The sequence below is a fragment of the Euprymna scolopes genome, chromosome 39 (assembly GCF_053919585.1).
Source record: "Euprymna scolopes isolate OS-2025 chromosome 39, ASM5391958v1, whole genome shotgun sequence".
NCBI lineage: Eukaryota > Metazoa > Mollusca > Cephalopoda > Sepiida > Sepiolidae > Euprymna > Euprymna scolopes.
The window spans coordinates 759,380-782,500 of NC_136520.1; the positions used below are offsets into that span (position 1 = coordinate 759,380).

The 23,121-nt window shown below is 35.6% G+C and overlaps 1 long non-coding RNA gene across 1 annotated transcript in view; it reads left to right on the plus strand.

The window, feature by feature from the left end:
* The first annotated feature begins 9,207 nt into the window (after positions 1–9,207).
* LOC145263598 (uncharacterized) overlaps positions 9,208–23,121 on the plus strand; it is an 18,961-nt gene continuing 5,047 nt past the window's right edge. Inside the window, exon 1 of the long non-coding RNA XR_013864579.1 lies at positions 9,208–9,636. This is a non-coding gene — a long non-coding RNA (uncharacterized LOC145263598). The remainder of the gene's footprint in view (positions 9,637–23,121) is intronic.

The following is a 23,121-nucleotide window of genomic DNA, read 5'->3' on the forward strand; positions in this document are numbered from 1 at the left end:
TGAAGCTTATCGTACGCTTCTCCACTTGTTCTAGAGACCTAGCCATTTTAAAGGTCTCTTGTAGAGTTGAGAATGGTTTATCGAGTAGGCGCTGACGAATAGACGAGGAGGAGATGCCGCTAATGAAAGCGCATCACGGATATATTGCTTTTTTGTTCTCCTCAACGCTTACTGCTTGAAATTCGCAAGATTTGGCAAGTACTTGTAATATATGGCGATACAGAGTTATTCCCCCTTCACCAATAACTTTAATCGTGTTGACTTAGCGTGTATTATCTCCCCCTTGTCTATACGCTCTTCAGTAGAGAACTATATTCTAAAGAAAACAGTCCTGTATATATTTTATCGTGTATTAAAGCCTTCCGTTTAAGGTTATTTCTGTCTTTTTCTCTACTCACTTCAGTACTTCCAGTTGTTGCATGAAATCGTCGATAGTTTGTACCGGTTTCTGTGTATTCTTCAGAAGTTGATGCCGGTTAAATATAACGTTTGCCGGTTTTATGTAAACAGCGTCTAGCATTTCTATGGCGCCATTGTAATCTGTAGCAATAGCATTGCTTATTATTTCGAATACTGTCGCTGAGACTGAATTAATCAAGGCGAAGAGATTTTGTGCATTATTTTCTATTTTCCCGTTGTTTAAAATGCCTAAGTAATACTCGAACGTCAATTTCCAGTGTTTATAGATTTTTTTCCGAATTCGGAGCTGTTGGTTCTACGTTGAATCTGTCCGGCCACAGTAGTTTGCCTATATATATATATATATATATATATATATATATATATATATATATATATATATATATATATATATATATATATTTTTTAAAGTTGCTAAAATTGAATTGATAAGTAAAGATAAAAGAAAAGTAAACAGGAATGCCTTTCGTAAAGGTTTTATCAACTTAAAAGTATACACGTGTTTTCGAAAAATCAATATGGCGGAATCCTTACATCCGACCAAGGGGAATAACTACGATCCTTTATTTCCGGAAGGGTCAAAGCAATTTATTCTAACATTTCTTAATTAGAGTCAAATAGAAACAGTACCAAAAGAGGGAAAGAGAAATCCTTCTGTGACAGGCAATAATGTTCTTTTAGAATAAATATTTCTTTTCTTTTTAAACAAAAGGAATTAAAATTTTATAATATTAGTTAGTTTCAGTAGTGTGGTAACTTTTCTCCGTAAATGTGTCTGAGATGACAATAGATTGTTTTTTAGGAATTAATCCACTGAGATTGGAACGTTATTATTAGCAGCAATGCAATATGCATTGCTATCTTCCATGAGGTGTCGCATGTGTTCGTGGCATGACAACTAGCTAAAAAAGAAGAAGGCACTTTTTGTGCAGCGTCTTTAATACGTTTTCGGGTAGCTCCAATGAAGACATCAGAAAAGATTTTAGAAATATGTTTTTCTTCGAGTGTTGATTGGACAGAAAGCGGATATCCTCTGTCATGTGGTATGCTCTGTTTTACGTCTGAACGAAAAGACAAAGTTTTAGTTTTATCTCCGCAGAATTTGCATAGGTGTATACGGTAATGTGCATGTAACTGAAATGTTATTAATTTTAATGTCTCTGGCGTATCGCTATAATATAATACATTCCTCTTAAAAGGGCACTTTTAAAACAGGAATAAAAAGGGCAGGCGTGGTTAAAAGTTAAGAACCTTACCTCATGCATCGTGCGGCTCATGTTAGAAAAGAAAAAAAAAGAGAAAATAAAATGGCCGCCCCCTGGTATTTATGGACTGATGATCACGTGATGTGAGGAGAGGGAGGAGGGAGTATGCAAATGAGATGTGGTTGGGTCTCTCTATAAAAGAGCCGTCTTCTTTATTTTGGGCGTTAGTGTGGAAAATGCAGAGAGAAGAAAACAGTTGGATTTGGAGTTGGATTTGGAGTTGAATTCAAATTTAACGTCAGGCAAGTTTAGAACCCCCTCCTCTGCACGTCGCTGCTAGGAAACAATGTTCCACACCAAACGTGTTTTACTGGTATAATGTCACACTAAAAGATAGTGTTTCAACATCTACCGCGCCATTCAACGCCATATACACCTATGACGTCTGCATACAAGGTGTTGACGCTATGGCCATTCCTGACCAGTAAGATGCTCAGGGACAGCACCAAGTCGGAGAGCTTCTTCTATTCCCAATCACCAGAAGATCATCTGCTTTGTTAATCACCCCCTCTAAATCAGATACATTGTTAAAGAGGGCCTTTTGAAATATCTCCGGAGCTGGAACAATCCCAAATGGTAAAACTTTCCACCAAAACCGATCAAATGGAGTAGTAAATGTAATTAAGCGACTACTGGCTTCATCCAATTTTACATGCCAAAATCCATCTCGTAAATCCAGGGTGGAAAATACCTTGCTGTCAGCCAGTTCTGGCAGTAAATCATTCAGAGTATGTTGCTGGAAATGTTCCCTTTTCAGAGCTTTATTTAGTGGTCTTGGGTCTATACAAATCCTTAGATTTCCATTTTTCTTCACGACGAGTGCTAATGCACTTACCCACGGAGTAGGCTCACTACTTACTGGTTCAATAACTTTCTTTTTAACCAGTTTTTCTAATTCGACTTATAATTTGTTTTTAAGTACCACTGGTACTCTTCGTGCTGCTGCTACATTTGGCGTTACTCCTGGATCCACCTCCAAATGCACCTCTCCCTGATAATTGACCCAATTCCTCCTTAAACACCTCTTTGAACTCGTTTATAATGCCGTCCGAGTTCTTGCTGCTGACTTCATCCATTTGGGAAACTTTGGCGACCATTTTGAACTGGTCCTGGTTGATTGTGATGAGTGCCATCTTCTGAATTGCGTTTGCCCCAAGTAAGGGATGGAAATCCTCTTTCACAATGACAAACTTGACCGCATATTTTTGTTCAGTTTTAGAGTTTATCATTTTGAATCGAAACTCTCCAAATCGCTTCACTTCTACTCCATTCCACATGACAAGCGTCTTATTTGAAGGCTCCAATGTTTTCTCCACCACGTGCTTCTCATTCAGTATGTTTACTGATGCTCCACTATCAAACTGAAAAATAATTGGCTTTCCTTCCATCATCATTTCCGCTTTTATTACCTCCGAACTCACAGCATTACCCCTTTTTTTAATTGTCACACTGTCTACATGTCCATAGTCTGAACAACTACTGCTGTCGTTTTCCTGGTCATATTGTTGTGTTTTGACAATCTGCACTTTCTTTTTTCTTGATAATTTGTATTTCGTAGAAAAGTGTTTTTTTCTATTACAGTTATAGCATATCTTGCCAAATGCAGGACATAACTCTTTAATTGGCCAATGTTGCAGTGCACATACCCTGCACTTTCTCATTTTTTGCCAATGTCTTTTTCTTGGGTTTGAAATCCACTCTGGTCACTTTCTAGGGCCTTAGGATTCTAGATTGTAATATAGCATTTTCAGACAGTTTACAAATGTCACTGCACATTTGCAAATCTGTCTCATTTTGTTGGAATTTTTTTGTACCAATAATAGTGCATCCCCCTATTTACAGTTATTATTTTTTATCTGGTTCTTGTATTTGATTTTTTGTATTTCGTACCTTTTATGATTGTTAGCTTTGTACATTTTGGGTTTGTACGAAACTCCCTTTAATTTGAAGAAAAGGGAAATGCTAGCTCCGTGATGACGTCACGAGCCCAGCGCGAATTATGGTCTCTTTTTTGGCTCCAGCAGCGTGGAGAATAAATGCGTGTTCATTGCCCGGTGCAGACAAGGAATTTTGGAGCCTCCTTCAAAGAAGAAAACCCGGCAAGAATACCCCGTGTATGCGACGAGGCATGCTTCTGAAAATTATCTATGTTGCTATGTTTTGCGCGTATTTGGAAGGAGTGTAATTAAAAAAAAAAACTTATTTTACGTGATAAAGAATTTTGGAACCTCCTTCAAAGAAGAAAACCCGGCAAGAATACCCTGGACATGCGACGCGGCATGCTTCTGAAATCCATCTGCATGGCTACGGTTTGCTCGCAAATGGAGGAGAGAAAATTCTAAAAGGACTTTAAACAAAAAAAAAAAGAAAATGGCACGTGCCTGACTGGCTTTCAATTTGTGAGTACGGTCCTAAAATTTATTTCCTATGAGAGTGTGATTAGGAGATACTATTTTGCATCATATTATTGCATCCGTTCATGGATACAAGATTTTAATATAAGAACCAGCGTGTTATTTTTTTCATTATATGTTACCTTGGCGTTTTTTTAATTTAATGCCCGCAAAGGGAAAAATTTGAAACTAATTTTATTGTAAATAAAATCTCTTCTTCGTTTTGAATCAAGACCTTTATATTTCATCCTTTACCCCCTTTTTTATTTCATGCTTTTATTTTTTTCAGGCTAGTTACTTTCACGTCGAATTTATCTGGAAACAAGATAAATTTCCGACAATTTTTAATAACTCAGCTTGTGTCTGGGGCTTGTGTATTCCCAGCATTACTAGATCTCTGAGTACTGAGGGAATGCAATTGTCACAAATATTGCACGTTTTTACCAACGTCCGAAGCGCCGTAATAAAGGATTCCATGGTCTCTGATTCTCTTGTGTGAAAAACGTACCGCTTGTAGGTTTCATTTGTTTCCTCTATAGCATATTTATAAAACGTCTGAATAATTTTGGTGGGCGTTCTTCCCTCTTCGGGCGTTGAAAATTGAAACCTGTAGTACACTTTCAAAGCTTAGTCTCTCAACGTGTGAAGCAAAAGTGTCGTTTGATATTGTACTGGTTGTCTCGTCAAATATGTAATAATTGCATATAGTTATGCCATTTTAGTTTGAATAACGTCCTTCTCATTGACAAATTCTCCTCCATACATAGAGGTGATGGTGCTCTTATGCCAGCTACTGTTTATTTTATCCATGCCCACTTGCACTTCCGATATTTTTATCTTTTTTTTATTCTCTGCATGACGTAGATACAAATTTAAACAAAAAATTAAACGTCACTTATCTGTTTTTCCCCCACTTTTTTTCTTTATTGGACATCGTTTTAACCCACCGCTATCACCATGTATCATTTCTTAGGATGCCTACGGATTAAACAAAAACAACGACCGAGATGCCTCCACATGTGTTCGTCTTTTATTCTTTACTGTAAAGATAAGTCGTCCCAAGAGGCTTAACTCCAAACGGTAGAGACCCTGGTTAGTTCCTCATGCAACAGCTATCGATTATTAACTATTCCCCTCTCAAATGAGGAGATAAGGCCTGAGAATGAACAACTGACAAATAAAGCTTTTAACCCGTCAGAATGATGATAACGCAAAACATGTCTCGCATGAGCACACCATTCAGAAACAGGTACTACAGTTCCCTTGCGCAGATTAATTAGCAAGTTTAACTCTGGAATCATAAATTTCACTAAATCGGGTTTCATAACAATAAGTTGCAAGTTTCATAATGTAATCATGTGCTTATAGTTTGCTTCCTTGGTTCAAATCTATTTTTGTCTTTGGCTTACTTTGCCGTTTGTGCAATTCCGTCCGATTATTTGAGTTGTTGATGTCAAATATTCAGTTTTGAAGTTTTCATATGAGGAGTATATGGATTATTCAGTTTACTAAATCTAATGTATAAAAAGTTTTATGTCTGTCTGTCTGCCTCCATATTTCCAAACTCTATCTCCACCGAACCTAAAATTTATAGACAGTGCTAAGGGTCTCAAATGATTGGACTTTTTATGAACCGTTCTTTTTAAGGTCTTCAGCTGGTTAAAATAGTTTTTAATGGAGGAGGGAGAAAAAAAAGAAGGTCAAAATTTAAAAAAATCGTTATACATTTGTACATTCATCTTAGTTTATTTTAAATCAGTTCATATGCGTGTCACGTTGGTACAGTGGCATCAGAAGCGGCCATTAAAAATGTTAATAACTTTTATAATTCAACTTACTATCTTTCGAAGCTTATAACTACTTGAAAAATGTAATTCAGATCCTAATTCTTTTTTCAATTAAAGGACCAAAGACCAAATTAAAAAAAGATAACAGGTTTAATAGCAAATTATGCAATATTTGTTTTTTTTTTAATCGGTTTTCTTTAAAAAAGATTTAAAGAAAATCAACATATTTTGACTTGCTTCGATAAATATATGTATATATATAAATCCCCAAAAATCACTTACCTATAAAAAATACTATTAAATGGGTAGTTCCATTATTCATTGTTAAGAATTTATCCATATTTATATTTCAAATTCCATGTATTTTTTTAAATAAAAGGATTTTTTAAAGCGAGGGTCATAGAAAATCACATTTTCGTAACGCGTTTTGCGCCATAAACTTAAAGGTTGCTACTGCTAATTTGGAATTTATCAAATACGGATTCGTCAAAGGGACATAATTAATGTATCTTTTTTTATTGCGTGCTGTTAACCAAAATGAGTATTTTTTGTCCTCCATAGTTAACTAAAAACACACATTAGCTAACTAAAAACACACATTCACTTAAACTCGTTAAACAAAAAATCCAGTCGATCGATTTTTTTTAATTCTCTTAATGAAATACACGAATTTTGATTATCATACCTATGTAAGCAGTAAAATCTTCGGAATATATTAAATAGTGTTCTAATTGGTAAATGTCGGTGCGTTACTTACGGAAAACCGTTTAACTAAACTGCAAAAGCACCTACTAAGCCACATAAGTTCTATAATTGAATCCCCCTCCCGCAAAAAAAAAGAATGAAAAACATAAAAATGTTTGGTGCTTACGTTTTTGTAAACCACGTTAAAAACTACGTGAGACAAAAAAAAAAGTCCCCCAATTTGTTGTACTTTTCTTTAACTGTAAGTCATTAAAAAAAATGTCAGTCCATAATATTTTGATTGGTACGCCATGTGAGAAGGCAGTTTGCTAGGTGAAGCAAGCCGTCGTCCATGCTGCAGCGCACGCACGTAGCGTAAACGGAAGCTGCAAAATGGTGGAAAATTATTCGTGGGTTCGGGGGTTAATACCATGCAAACGGTAAATTTTCCCCAAGTTTGACTATCAGATTCGTTGTCAGCGACCTCAATTACCTATAAACAAACAAATTAGAGTGGTCGGTGTTCTGTAGTAGCGGATCTGGATATTTACCGTAGTGAGACTACCCTATCATTACCCCCCCCCGTCTTTTGTTTTGTCACCCCTGGTCAACCCTTACTCGGAGATCGCCTTCTACCCCTCCTTTCTTTATTTTTTTTATGCTTATTTATTTTTTCCCCCAATACCCGATAAGAATCCACCCCAATCCCCCCTAGGAATCTCCCTGCTTGTTTTCGGTGCCCCGGAAAACAGGAGGCGATCTAACTACTTAGATTAGCTCAGGGAGGGACCTTACTAACAACGCACTAGGAATTTTTATTTGATCATTATTTCTAGGTTGTTTTCCCCACTCCCCAACATGAACTTTTATTTTTCCAATGAATTGAACTTTTTTCACACACACACATACACATTTATATTTTAAAAAAATGCACACACACACGCGCGCGCACACACACGCGCGCGCACACACACACACACACACACACACACACACACACACACACACACACACACACACACACGGAGAAATTGTAAATATATGCTTTTGGCTAAAACGCTGGGAATTCATTAGTTAGCTTTAGATTCCGCAGAGTGAATGAGGTATTGTGGTAAATGGTGCCAGTCAAGAGTAAGTCACCAAAGACTCCAATGTTTTCGTTAGTTACAAAGACCCTGCAACACTCCCCTCCCCAGATCTTATAGGGCCTTGTGCCTAAATTTGTTTTGTCTTTTGGAGATTTTACTTTTTAAATCTTTTAATTTTATATTGAAATTTTTTAATTGTAATTTTTTTCTTTAAACGGAATAAATCAAATATGAAGATCAAAGTGTAAAAGTGGGAGATCACTTTTCTGTATTAATTTAATGTAAAATGATCACCCACTTTACAACCAGTCAGTCTCAAAGCGATTCAAGTCATTCTCCAGATCATTCAAGTTGTTTTTGAAGGATTCCAGTTAGTTTTTAAGCATTCAAGTCATTCTTAAGGTCATTCAATTCATCGTTAAGTTCATTAAAGTCATTCTAAGTCATTTATTTATTTAAGTCATTTCAGCCCATTTTTCAGTCATTTTAGTTTATCTTTAACAATTACATGTCAATCCTACTTTCACCCATTCATTCATTACACGAGAGCATGCGACTAATGGCTATCGGCCTTGTTATTATATACATGATTATTATTTTATCACTAGTTCTCACATAAGTCAGAAAAAGTAATTGCACACTGGCAACAAATGGTGTTCCCTGTGATCTGAGTGACAGTAGGTGTCCCAAAATTTCTGTGCTTTCCTTGATAAACATATTTTTATTTATTATGTTTTTATTGTTTGTTTTCATTAAAGTCATTCTAAGTCATTTACTTTTTATTTATTTAAGTCATTTCAGCCCATTTTTCAGTCATTTTAGTTTATCTTTAACAATTTCATGTCAATCCTACATTCATTCATTCATTCATTACATGAGAGCACGCGACTAATGGCTATCGCCCTTGTTTTTTTTAAATTCTAATTATTTGAACTGTTTATTCATTTATTTTTTAATTCTGATTATTTGAATTGTTGAATTAAAAAAATATCGGTATACCAAAAATTCTTATTATTTGTGGAATTTATAAAGGGGTAAAAAATACTAATTATTTGAACTGTTTATTTTTTAAAAAATTCAAATTATTTGAACTGTGAAAATAAAAAACAATCTAATTATTTGAACTGTTTTTTTTTTCTTCTTAAGTTAAAAACTCGGCACTTTATTGAAGGAGTAATTTTTCGCCTCGACACCGCTTACATCAGACGATTTTTCCCCGAATTCAGAACAAGGCAGGACGTCGGGACCTTATCCGTACAGGTTAACCCAAGAATGACTCGCGTTTTTAATTTTACATGTAAACAAAATGCGCCTTCCTGTATGGATTTTAGTTTTTTTTTTTTTTTTTTTCTCTCTTTAAGAAAAAAAAAAAGCAAACTGTAAAAAGAAATTGTAAAAAGTAAACATTAAATAGTTTTCGTCGGCCCGTAAAAGGAGAATATTTCTGCAAAGAGGAATATTTTGTGCGACACTAGTCGCAGCTGTCTAGCAGAGCTAGCCTTTCGCGAATGCGAAATACTGCTAAAATCTGAGAACTCTATATTGAACACCCAGCAGTGCTGGTCCCAGCACCATTTTGTTTTACTTTAGAAATCTATAATAATATATACGAAATCTGGAAAATGAAAATATCATATTTAAGCGTATTTTACGACCCCCCACTGGTATAATCTAGGAAAACAATTCGGCATACTTAATGAACGGACATTTTAACATGAGGAACAAAATAATGATTACACCGTCTTACGATCCTAAATTCATTGTTCTTTCCTAGTTGATTTTTCTCTGTAAATAATTTTACGTTTAAATCGTGTTTTTCATCTATTAATTTTGATTCTTTTATATTTTCATATAATTTTATTTCTTAATGAATTAAACACACAAAAACAAAAGTTGTATCAATTTACTAAAGAAAACAAAACAAATTTTCTGTTTTGAACACAAAAGTGAAAAAAAATTCAACACGCATTTTTTTCGTATTGGATTCCTAGAATAAAAGGTAAGTTTTATTTTATTTCATTTTTTTTTTACACTTTAAAAAAATTTATTAAATAACTTTTAAAATGATCTCAAACATTAAAATAAGTTTATTTTTATTGCAATTCAATAAAAAAAAATATTGATTCCACCATGCTTTATAATAAACGTGAATAAAAAAAGTTTGGTGCTTGTTTAAAATTGGGTATGTAAATTTTTTTTTTTTTAAGAAAAATCTTTAAAAACGTTTGATGTACGTACCTATTACCGCACCAAAATATCATATTCCGAAAATCACGTAAATCGATCAAGCATTTTTTTTTTAATATAAGAAAATCAAATTTTATGACACATTTTATCGAAGGATTTGTGCACCAAATTTATTTCACATGTTAGGCTAATAGCGACGCCTGTCTATAATGTAGGCTCATCAAGGGTAGACAATCGACTTTCCAGCCTCAAAAACATTCTATTTAAGAAGAAAAAAAAGGTTTGGCCATTTTTTTTTTGTTTATTTTTCAAAGTCGATTGTCATGCCCTCCCACTGACCATTTGTTGGGGGGGGGTCAACATGGTGACGCTCATTTTACGTTAAATAGTGTTCATTGTACGTTGACCCCGCCCCACCATACAGACGCCCATAAAGTGGACAGATTCTATGATAATTGCATGGGATAAAAGCTAATAAAAACCCATGAATGCCATCTTGGAACTCTCTCTTCCGCTCAGGCCGAAACACAACAGACGGTCCGAGGTAAGCTCTCTATTTCTCCTCATTTCGGTTATTGCTAATTCTGCTACACTCCTACCTGATCTCATGATCACAAATGGGGCAGGGGGGGCAGTCGTCTTTGTCAGGTACTTCTTTGAAGAACTAGAGGCAGCACTTCCTCCTTGCTATCTTCCTCATTACCACTGTTATTACTGCCAGTCTATTCCATAGGCAAACGGGTGGTCTCTCTTCTGCTTCTTCAGTATGTGCATTATATGGCTCAAAATCCTCTCCGTCATCCTGTATCATACTCTCTGTCCTTTCAGAAGACATTGTACTGTCTGAGTATTCCTCTTCCATCGATGTAACAACATAATGGCGAGGGCGCAGATCTTTCACGTGGTGAGACACACCGTCTACCAAAATCGATTGACGGCTGATTACCTTGGTCACCTCACCCTTGCCGAACCTCGTGGTACATCGATTTTGTGGTCTTTTGGGACCTGGGGACGCAGTTGCGAGATTGGTCTCCTTTACTCGAACTTCCTATCGATAAATCCTGTTGGCAGGCGCAGTGAAGGGAGATGTGTCATCTTTTGGTGTGATGTTATACCAGTAGACAGCCTCCTATATGAGACAGCGCATGCTAGCCGCTATTCATTTCACTGTCGGTTGACATCGCTCCACTATGCCATTCCCAACTGGAGCGTATGCACAACGGAATCGCAAGTGAACTCCCCATTTATGTGCAAATGCTTGCAACGCATTGCTGCAGAAAGGCGTGTCATTGTCTAAAAGGATTTCATGTGGCGAGCCATGTTCGAGGAACACTGCCTTCAACTGATTAATTACACTTGCTGAGTCCTGCTTTGCCAATTTCCTCCAAATGGAGAAACGCAATGGACCGCAGTCTGTTAGAGTTAAAAAGTGGAAGGTGCCATAATGCATGATATCCATTCCAATTCTCTGCCAATTCTCGTTAACTTTCAGCTTTCCTTTTTCCCACCTGACTGGCACTGGGTCAATGGACTGACATTCCTCACATTTCCGTATGACCGTTTTAATGGTTGCTTTTGTCGTGGTTGGGCAACTTCTCCTGACAAAGTAGGTAGTGCGTCACACCCCCGGATGTCCACTACCTTTGTGAATAGCCATGATTTGACTCTCATCCAGCTCGTCTGTGTGAACCGCACCTATCACTGGGTCAAGCCCGTTTTTCTTTTTCATTGCCTCAGACTATCACTCTGGTACTCGTGTCAATCAGTCAGCAATGTTTTGTGCTGATGGAACTAGCATCATGTCCACTGTCAGCCCGTATTCTTTCACGAGCTCCTTGAGAGTGCTTAATCGCCTCCTAATAAGCATCTCGCTTGCTGCTTCGGTGCGTACTCGTGCCTTTCCAGTTAGCGTGTCCGAGGCCCAATGGTATACGGCATCCAGTTCAGCTAAATTGATATATTGAGAATCATCTTCAGGTCGCAGCCAACATGCATCTTCCAACACAGTTTCACGCATCTCCATGGTTGCACCCATACATTCAGGTCTTTGCTGTCCACACACCAATTTCCCTGGGCCGGATCATTCTGCTGCACAGATTCTAAGGTTTTGAACATCATACGATGCAGTATGGTGTCCCTTGCTTCATCATCCCAGTCCTCCGTTACTGAACTTACTCTTCTAAGTATTCCACAAGCCACATGAAGCCAACCGCATACCGGAAAGTGCCGACAAGTCAACCACACAGGGAAAACGTTCATCATGTAACAATGCTAGGAGTCTCTGGAATTGCATTTCCTCACTTCCACCGCAGTTCACTGCGTTCCATCTTGACCGCCAATCCCAGCACTCATGCACCGTCCTTCAACAGCTCCGAGTTCTTGCACTCCAACCTGAACTGCGTTAGGTGTTTTCTTACACGGGTCACGGGCACCATGTCTTCGTTGACAAAAATTTCATCAATGTAAGCAGATGCTGCGTGGCTTACAACTTCTTCCTGAGATAATACTTCGCTGACAATTGCTCTCATTATCATGGGAGCCACATTCAAACTGTACCCCAGATGGGTCAGACAGTATTTTTTCCCGTCGATTTCCACAGTCTGGTATGACCACAGTGTCTCATAGACCCAGACTTGTAGGTATGCTCTCCTGAGGTCCATTAGAGACATGTTAGCACCTTATTGTCTCCATTTGCGCAGCCTAGCTGCACAAGCATCTGCATTGGCCGTAAATGCGTCTACGTAATGATTTAGCTCTCAGTAGTCCATCACCGGGCACACTTTGGCTTTGTTCTGCTGTATCACAGCCATCAGGAGAATTAGGCCTTTAGGGGGGGGTCCCAATTTATCCTCTGAGTACGGCACAAGCCAACCATTATCTATCCAGGTGTGGAGCTCCTGTGTGTATTCCTCATGGATTTCTGCCAGCACTGGGTATTCTGACACTCGATTGTGTAGCCTTTCAGGAGAGTGGTCCTCAGACCACTTCCACGATGCGGTCCATGTTCAGTTTTGATAGTCAAAGGTGGCAGTGAAATCTGGTTCATTAATAGAAATGGCTGTGTATTTAATATTTTTTCTACCGCCCAGCTGCACTGATCCTGTAGGCTTGACAACGACACCTCCTAGAGCTTTTATGGCGTTGACCCCTAGAAGTAAGTCAAACCCCAGTGGTTTGCTACGCACCACCAACACATCAATTCTGGCAAACACACCTTCATCAATGGACACAGAGACCACTCCAACACCGCAGCATGCATGGGACATTCCACCAATTGTTTTGACATTCACATTCGTCTTTCTCCAAGACCGGCACCGGTCTGTATGTAAAATCATCCTAGAGCATCCTGTATCAATAAGCGCCAAACATCCTGCCCTGTCAATATCGATGCTTATCACCGGAAGTGTCGTGTATCTTAGTGGGGAAGGAGACTGGCGCTTATGCATCCTTCCCTTGCTCGTTTCCCGAGCAGTTCCGAGCCCAGTGTCCACTCTCACCGCAACGGTAACACCGTGTTCCACATTTTTGACAGTCCTTTGCAAGGTGGCCTTTAACATTGCATTTGAAACAGGTCACACTAACAGGAATATTCTGGGCCCTGTTGTTGAGTGAGCATGTGGCCACAACCACGTCCTGATTTTGTTCCCCAGTCATCGTCAAAATTCTCGCTCTTGACATTAACTTCCCCATGGTCAGGGCTTTGATGTTCGGCAGCTGTTGAAGAGCAATTGAGATGGCGTCGGGAACCCAGTGATACAAGTCAATTTTGTGATTCTCTCTAAGCCATCTCCTGTGAATCCGGCCAATCCAATCAACTGTCTGATTTTTTTGGCGTAAACATCCACACATTCGCCAGCCCATCTAAGCGTAGTTATTTTTCTGTATGCTGCAAATGCGTCATCGGTAAATGCCTCCTTTAATCGGGCCTCAATCTGGTCTATCTTTTTTTGATCATCCTCCTCTATTTCCATGTAGAGGGCCAGTGCATCATCTTCCAGATATAAAGGTTACAGACTCACTACATCATCCATCTGCTGAAGTTATGCGACAAGTCTCACTTTTTTCAGCCATGCTACAACGTCTCCCTTGCTAGAGAACGGCTTGATAATATTACTGCTTATCCGCACTTTCGCCATAGTCGTGCTGAAATAGCTTGAAGCAAAATATAGTAGGCAAAACAAAAAAAATCAGGAACACAGATAGAAAATAGTCAGTATCGCCCACCTCTAGAAGAGAGGGATTTCTTGTCTGTAATAACCGTGGAGAAAGAAGACAAAAAAAAACAGAAAGAAAAAAAAACTATGTGGTTCGTCACAAAGAACAATCCAATCGTCAGAACTACCTACACTCAATCTGCAGGATGCCCCGTGACTGCTTTCCAGTGGCCGGGAATTATGTATTTGCATAATCGCGTGAGAGCAGACAGATTCTACGATAATTGCATGGGGTAAACACTAATAAAAACCCATGAACACCATCTTAGAACTCTGTCTTCCACTCAGGCTGAAACACAACAGACGTATCTGAGGTAAGCTCTCTATTTCCCCTCATTTCGGTTATTGCTAATTCTGCTACAATGCCGCATAGGGTTGTTCAACTCTTTGACAGGTTTAGCGCATTTCAGTCTACCAGACCTTAGAGATATCTAGGTCGCAACAAGGCAACTTGTTGCGATGTTACTTACTTCTATAGCTTTATCTTCTGGGAATTCCCGATCGATCAATTATTTTAGAAAAGTGATCGCCCACTTTTTAAAAAGTAACATTGTTTTGTATCTTGGAAATTACTCGTTTGCCAGAATTGTAAACGTTATTTTCATTTTCATCATCCCCAAAACCTAAAAAAGTGATAATTTTAAATTATTTTTCTCGAGGGTGGAAAGTCGATTGTCTGCCCTCCTTGTGTTGTGAATCTTTGCTAAGAAGCTACAAAATGTAGAATCAAAGGACTTAGGTCTAAATTTAAGGAATTATTCTAGACACATCAATTGCAACTGGCAGAGAAAGAAAGAAAAAATCGTCTTACCTTCTTTATTCAGATATCTCTTGCAACAGATTGCCATTTATTGCATCCAAGGTATTAGTTCTTGAAGTCCTGTAAATGTTAATCAATGCCACAAATCAAATTGTTAGAAAAGAATAATTACTGTGATGGTAGGAACCAAATGTAAAGAGAAAAGAGGGGAAAAATAAGCCATTGTATAACATGATCAAAGATCACATGATTACAATCATGATCCAAGGTCACATGATTGCAATCACAAAGGAAAAAGCGCTTTTGCATCCGTCTCCCCAAACCAGAGGTCATTGAAGGTAAGTAACATAGTTGAGCCTATAGGCCCAATTGTAAACAAGCACCAAATGTTTGAATCTCCAATTAAAAAAACTCTCCTGAAAATATTTTTTTAAATCTGACATTTAGATTTTTGTCAAAAATGAGTTTACTTAAGTAAAACTCATGAAATTTCTGAGAAAATAATGTTATAATAAACACAATAATTTAATTCGAAGTTAGTCGAATTGTGAGCATACTGATCACAAAAACTGCTTTTCGATATTTAATTGTTTTAGCATTTAAAAAAAAATCTTTTTTTTCTTTGTCTACCTAAAATGTTGCTGGAGGATTTCATTTGATTTTTGATGTTTTATTTGATATTTTACATTTTCAAATGGGGATCACTTTCTTTTATAATGTTTACATAAAATGTGCACCCATTTCTTGGGCATCACCAACAAACAGAACACAAATATTCGTAAATCTTTACTATCTAACCAAGCATAGATTACATCCTAAAAAATTTTAAAATTTACTTTTTGGCACTTTTACGTTTCGACAGACTTTAAAAAATTTGTCAGCAAAAAAGGAACATTTTTTTTTTTTTTTACACTTTCGTCAGTACACTTTGATGTAGGAGTTACTATCAGAGACATAAGGTGTAGGGATACTATGAAGAGAGTTGAGCAGCAAGATGTTTGTTCACATTACACTTGAACTTCTGCATGCCAGTACAGTTGGAGAAGCAGCAACCTGGAAGAAAATTCAAAAATCTAGCAGTTCTGGGGAAGAAACTATCAGAGTAGAACACTTTCTTACATCTAGGAATCTCTACTGTGTAGGGGTGGGACTTTGCTGCTTGTCGGATTTGTTGGGCATATTTACATTAAGGGGGTACAAGGGCTTGTAGTAATAAATATTTAAGATATTAAACTGAGGAATCATTTTCTTATATAAATTTAATGTAAAATAACCAGTTAGCAGTTCAAAAGATATATAATCGTTCTCTGTTTCAATATTTTGTGGCAGGGCTAAGAGGAGCGAGGGGGGGTCATATCTGTTTTTGCTTGGTCACATTTATTTTGGGTGGGGGTTGTGCAGAGCCCACGTGTTGTTAACTATTCTGTACTTTGACCTAACAATTTACAAAACAAAAGATGGCATAACAATTTTTTAAAGTGTCACTATGACATATTGGGTCGTTTTATACCAGTATTTTGTCTAATTTAAAAAAGAAGTTTTTGAGTCGTTATTGGGACTTCCCAATTTAAATACTTCAGTCTTGTTCTAACATATTCGGCAGCATTACTTTTTGAAAGCAAATAAACGCTTCAAAATAAGTTAAAAACAAAACTTTTCCAGGTAGTTAGAAGAGTTACTTTTCTTACTTTTGGCCACATTTATTTGTTATATTTTTGTTTTTACCACTTTTTCGTTTTTTTTTTCGGTCCATGCTTCAAAATGCCGTTTTTGTTTCTTAAATAATTAAGTGGAAGTACATATTAGTAAGCAAGGACTTGCTTCCCTATATTAAGAATGGGTTTCTAAATAATAACTTTATTATGATTGATAAGAGGATTTTTTATTTGAAACATGACAGAAAATAAAATGGATAAGTAAAAATTAAATTTGTCCTCTCCAAATCTAATCTGACCATTACTGTCAAACTAAATTTTCAGAACCATTGTCAAAAGCTTGTTATATCCTCTCATCTCTTATGGTTAAGTAATATTTCAACTCTAGGAAATTTAATTTGTTGTCTGCATTTTCTCAGAAAAGTTTGGATTATCTAAAGAAAAAACTCCACTATTTACATTCTCCATCTCTATAACCAAGGACTGTGAACACCCCAAATGTTTAGTGGGCATTTATCTTTTTACTACAGCAGCAATGCAAGCTGCTGCGTCTTATCGTTATAAAGAGTTTTAGTTTTAAAGAATAATTTCCTTCTTGTCAAGTGTCTAGACCACCATGCAGTTTTACTTGCCATTTATTTTAAAATTAAAACGATTTAAAATCTTAATATTTTAGTGTTCAGTATTTATCTGAATCCAAATAACAAAATACTGTTAAATAAAAGCACCATACATTTAAACTTTCCCAAATAAAAAATATTTATAAGTCACTCAGCATAGCCTATACTAAGAATGGGCGTTTCCTAATATTTCCAGTTTCTTATCAAAAAAATAAAATGCCCTATTTGTATTAATTATATTTAATAATCCTTTTTCACAATGGCAGGATGAATAGTCAATTACGAACGACCCATAAGCTTAGAACAAAATTGCTACTCTTTACAAAGTCAGATTAATTTTTATTTTTTTAGGATTTACTAAATATTATATTAATTTTTTCCCCATATTATAAATGGTTAAACCTCCAGCCAAGTTTTTTTTTTAATTTTAAAGCTTTCGTAATCCATAAAAAAAATTTAAACTAGATATTAAGCATTCCTAGCTAAAAGTAGGAAATCATGCAAACAGTCCAAATAAAAATATACCAAATATGTTCAAGTCAAATGATTTATACCAAATTCCTATCTAAAACAAAATGAGCTATTTGCTAAATGAGTATGAAACAATATCCCTTATAACAATGCATAAGTGACCCATACAAAAATAACTTTCATCTTTAACATTAAAATAACATTGATGGTAAACCATGGTTCCTACAAAACATCCTTGAGAAGCAAAAACGATAACTAAGAGAACTGGACAACAAGAAAAAGAACAAACAATTGTACTCCCCGACTTTTTAAATATAATTCTCTCCCTCAGCCTGTTTTTGCTTTGTTATTTAATTATCTTTTCTTGTTAAAAAGCAATATTTATTTATTTTTTGATAAAAACATTTAATACTTATGCAAATAAATTTATTTAATTTAAATAACTTAGGGTTTTCCTTTTTTTTTTGCTAAACTCTCTTATCTCACTTTCTGCCTAAACTGACATTGCTTATCTCCCTTTTCTGACGGCTTTTCCTATTCTTAATGACTGCTTTTATGTTTTTTTGATAGCGATATACCTATTTTTACAAAAAAAAACAACAGAATAATAGTTGTCCTACTCAATAAATTACTAAATATAAATATTTATTTTCAATATGACAATAAGCTGAATAGTATTAGTTTTGCTTAAAACGATATATTTAAAAATTCGATGTATTAACTATAATTTAATGAGTATCTTCTTTCAAAATCCATTAAAACATGAAGAGGGGGGCATTGTTTACTACTTTCAATTTTAATAAACCAAATAAATTTTTGCCCTAAATGAGAATAGTTGGGACAGCCCTTGGCTTGAAGGTAATATAGTGGGCACTGAGTTTCACTATTCGCCACTTATGCTGAACACATTTGTTATATGATTTTACCTTAGTTTTTATTCTATATGTAAAATCAGGAACAAACAATATGAATTCAGGCATAGATCTTTGTTTCACGGTAATGATACTGTGCAACAACTCAAAACATCTTGTATAACAGTTAGTGACAACATGTGCAGGTTATTCAATGGCCACAATCATAAAATCAAAAACAAATAAAATGCAGCATAAAATTAGGAACAAACAATGGGAAAGAAACGGGTTGGCCTGGCACCACCTACTTCCAGAAGAGAGAGACTCCTCAGCTCCAAGACAGGTTGCTAAAAACAATTTAGTTTCAACACATTGAGTGCTGAACAGTTTGAAGGAATCACTTTATGTTAGATCCAAAAAGTCTCAGTTCTCGGTAAGAAGGACACAGTTTCCAGTGATGATAACACTTCAAAGTTTGGGCTTCCATGAAGAAAAACCTAGAAGGAAACCCACTCCTCACAAATTCGTTAGTTTGTTACAGAAACAATCATCTCAAGACACCACTGATTTTCGCACTCAATAATAAAACTGCTTTGTAGTTCACTACACACCATTTTCCAAGTGGTCTCCTGTTGTCACCTTTATGCCAGCAAATGCCAACTAATTTGCATACGGCTAAGTTCACCTCTCGCCAATGCTCGCAGATACAAGATTGTGTTTCCCATAAGACTGACTCACCGTAATGGCGGTGTTTCTTTCTTCGGATCAATTACTGCCCTACATGGCAGACACAAACGAACCCTCTTACATCGAGAGCTAAGGTTAGTCTCACTTTTATGTCCACATATTCATAGCCTGATATGTAGTAAATTCACTACATAATATTATATTTTTTTGCACTGCATACTTCTTGTTTGGAAAACATCTGTCCTCGAAATCACTTTGTTCTGGCAAAGCATTTGACTCCTGCGCAGATTCAAGTACCACCAAAAGAATTTTTCTTTAATCCACTCGGTTGCCCTTACAACAGAAATTGGCAAACAAATGTAGCTTGTAAATTCCCTTACTTGTATAGCCTTTATGAGCAAAAAACGTGAAAAAATATTAAAAATAAAAAACAATAGTTACAAAGTATTTTCCAAATTATGTAAGCAAACCAAAATAAGTTCTTCAATTCTGTCCAGAAATAGTTATGATTTGTGAATAGGTAATCATTTTATGTTAAATTTATTGAAAGAAAATGCCGTCCACAATGAAATCTAAAATATTGTCATGGAACCAAAATAAATGTATTTTCTAGTGATATATATATATATATATATATATATATATATATATATATATATATATATATATATATATATATATATATATCAAGTGTTACACACACAAAATCGTTACATTGGTTATTGTAAAAAAAACAGGTTATAATTTCACAGTAAATTTTTAGAAGAAAGTTATCTGCAAAAATTAAGCCTTTAATATGTGATAAAAAATAATTAAAAATTGTAATTCTGTGGCCCCTTACTTGTATAGCCTTTACGAGCAAAGCCTAAACTTTTTACAACAAAATGAAACCAAGTTACAAAGTAATTTCCAAAGTACATATGAAAACCAAAATATGTTCTGCAATTCTGTCCAAAAGTAGTCGTAATTTGTGAATAGATAATCATTTTATGTTAAATTTATTGAAAGAAATATACAAATACTAAATATATATTTTTCTTAAAGCTTCTCTGAACATTATATTTTTGAAATTCATTTAAACATTAAGAGGGGCCGTTGTTAACTACTTTCAAATTTAATTAACCAAAGGAATTTTTTGTTGCAAAATAAGAATAGTTAACCCCCCCCCCTTGACTTGAGCATAATGTTTAAAACACTAAGTTTCCCTGAACACATTTGTTATATGATTTTACCTTAGTTTTTATTCATAGCCTGATATGTAGTAAATTCACTACATAATATGTATTTTTGCACTGCATCTTTTGTTGTGACCCACCTGTCATCTGAACCACTGCATTCTGGTCAAGCTTTTGCCTACTCTCCTCCAGATTCGAACCTCACCAGAAATGATAGCTAAATGATCCTTTAACCTACTCGTTTACCCTTGCAACTGAAACTGGCAAATGAATGTAAATCACCGTACATGTATAGTCTTTATGAGCAATACCTAACCCTTTTACAAAAAAGTGAAAAAATATTAAAAATAGAAAACAATAGTTACAAAGTATTTTCCAAATTATCTAAGCAAACCAAAATAAGTTCTGCAATTCTGTCCAGAAATAGTTATGATTTGTGAATAGGTAATCATTTTATGTTAAATTTATTGAAAGAAAATGCCGTCCACAATGAAATCTAAAATATTGTCATGGAACCAAAATAAATGTATTTTCTAGTGACATACAAAATCGTTACATTGGTTATTGTAAAAAAGCGGGTAATAATTTTACATTAAATTTTTAGAGGAAAGTTATCTGCAAAAAATAAGCCTTTAATATGTGATAAAAAATAATTTATAAAATGTAATTCTGTGGCCACTTGATCGATAATTAAATTGAAAAATAGTTCGCAGAACATGCTAAAAGAGTAATTAAAAAACAAGAATTTTTTAACTCTTAGAGTCAAAAGAGGATGTTTTCTCTTTACCTTAATTCATACTCTCTTGTCTTCATTCTCCTATACTTCTGTGATTATACAGTACAATGAACACACTGTTTAAAGACGTTTACAGCCTACTACTGACAGATTGGTTGTACACTGGGTCTAAAGATCGATGCCTCAAAAATTCCTAGCCATGTTTTCTTTATCACTTGCTTATTTTTTCGTTTTCTTCCCTATTTTGTTCTCTTAATTACATGTTGACAATTCCTGTGTATTTTTACTTATTTCATGTTTAAATTTTTTGCTCATGTGTTTATAGGTACGTGCAAAATGAATGCTGATGCTCAAAATTTATAAACATTTTGACCCCTCCCTTTACCTAAAAATTCACCAAAAATCAGGAAATTAACCAATTTTAATGAAATTTTCAGTATTTATAAAATGATGATCACGGAATATATTGAACCCATTATGTTTTTATTTAAATCTTAGTGGAGATGTATCATTTTGTTTAAACAAAAAATACCTTTACTAAAGCCTGCACTTTATAAACTACACACAAAATGGATGGTGGCAGCTCAGAACTGTGAGATAAGCTTGCCTAATCCAATGTTCATCTAACACAGAATTGCAATCACACAATACATACTGTCTGATAATTACATAATAAGAAAATAGCATTGATACTGCACCTAAACAAGTATTGATGGGATGAAAAAGACTGAGTTGTTGTAATTGTTCCTGTCAGTAGCAGATTAGTGTTGATGTGCCTAAAATATTCCTAGCCATTTTTTCTTTATCATTTGCATATGTTTTCGTTTTTTACCGTATTTTGTTCTCTTAATTACATGTTGACAATTAATCTCTGTGTATTTTTACTTATCTCATATTTTATTTATTCCATGTTTAGATTTTTTCATGAGTTTATTTATTATTTCTCCCTTTTTATTGTCACTTTACCATAAAAAAAGAAAAAGATAATTGATAAATATTCTTTGTAATTCTCTCTCTTTTGTCCCTGTTTCTGAGAAAAGATGTATCTAAGAAAGCATAGGAGTATGAGGATTGAGGTACGTTTGACAAATATGTTCTAAAAAAGATAAAACGTTTTTATCAGCATAAAAAGGGTTAAAAACAATTTAAAATATTTTAAAGGATTTAATTAGAGTAATTTTTCTATAGAATAGGAGAAACCTATTTGCAAATATGAAACTACAATCCCACAATACATACTGTCTGATAATTCCATAAAAAGGAAATAGCATTGATAAAACACCTAAACAAGTGTTGATGGGACACAAAAGACTGAGTTGTCAAAACTGTTCCTGTCAGTATCAAATTAGGAATCACTGTGACATTCTAATCATTAGACATTTATGCTGATGACATTACTATCTATGTAGCACATCTAAGACCGTAAACGACCAAGTTCTCTCCGATTCTCTCTCCTCTGATCTTGAGCAAGTGATACAATGAGGAAAAAGGTGGCTTGTTACTTTTAATGCATCTAAAACCAAGCTTTTATCTTTACATCATCAACGCCTTGATCCCCATCTGGCATCAATTGAAATGAATGGCTCTTCTCTTGAGGAGGCCTCATGTTTTGGCAAGCTTCTGGGCTTGACATTTACTCCTGATTTGAAATAGAACACATGCATTAAATTCATTGCCAAGGCTGCTGGAAAAAATGGTGGGATCCTTCTATCGTTCCAGTAGATATCTCACTGCTGATGCAATTCTCTATCTATATAAGAGCCAGATACGTCCAAGGATTGAGTACTGTTGCCACATATGGGCAGGAGCTGCTAGAAAGGACTTATCCTGCCTTGATAGAGTTTAAAATAGACTTTGTAGCCTTATAGGAATGTCCTTTTCTCTTCCCTGCAACCTCTTTCTCACAGAAGAGATATTGCGTGTTTGTCGTTGCTTTATCATTATTGTCATGGCAAGTCCTTGACTGAGCTCCAATCTATGGTTCCCCCTCGCCAAACTTTTACAAGAAACACCCGTCTAGCAGAAAATACTAAAAATAATTTCCCCCACTCTTTATCTGTGCCTAAATCTAAGTGTAGATTCCATGAACAAAGCTTAGAACTGCACGTTTGTGGAATTGTCTTCCGTT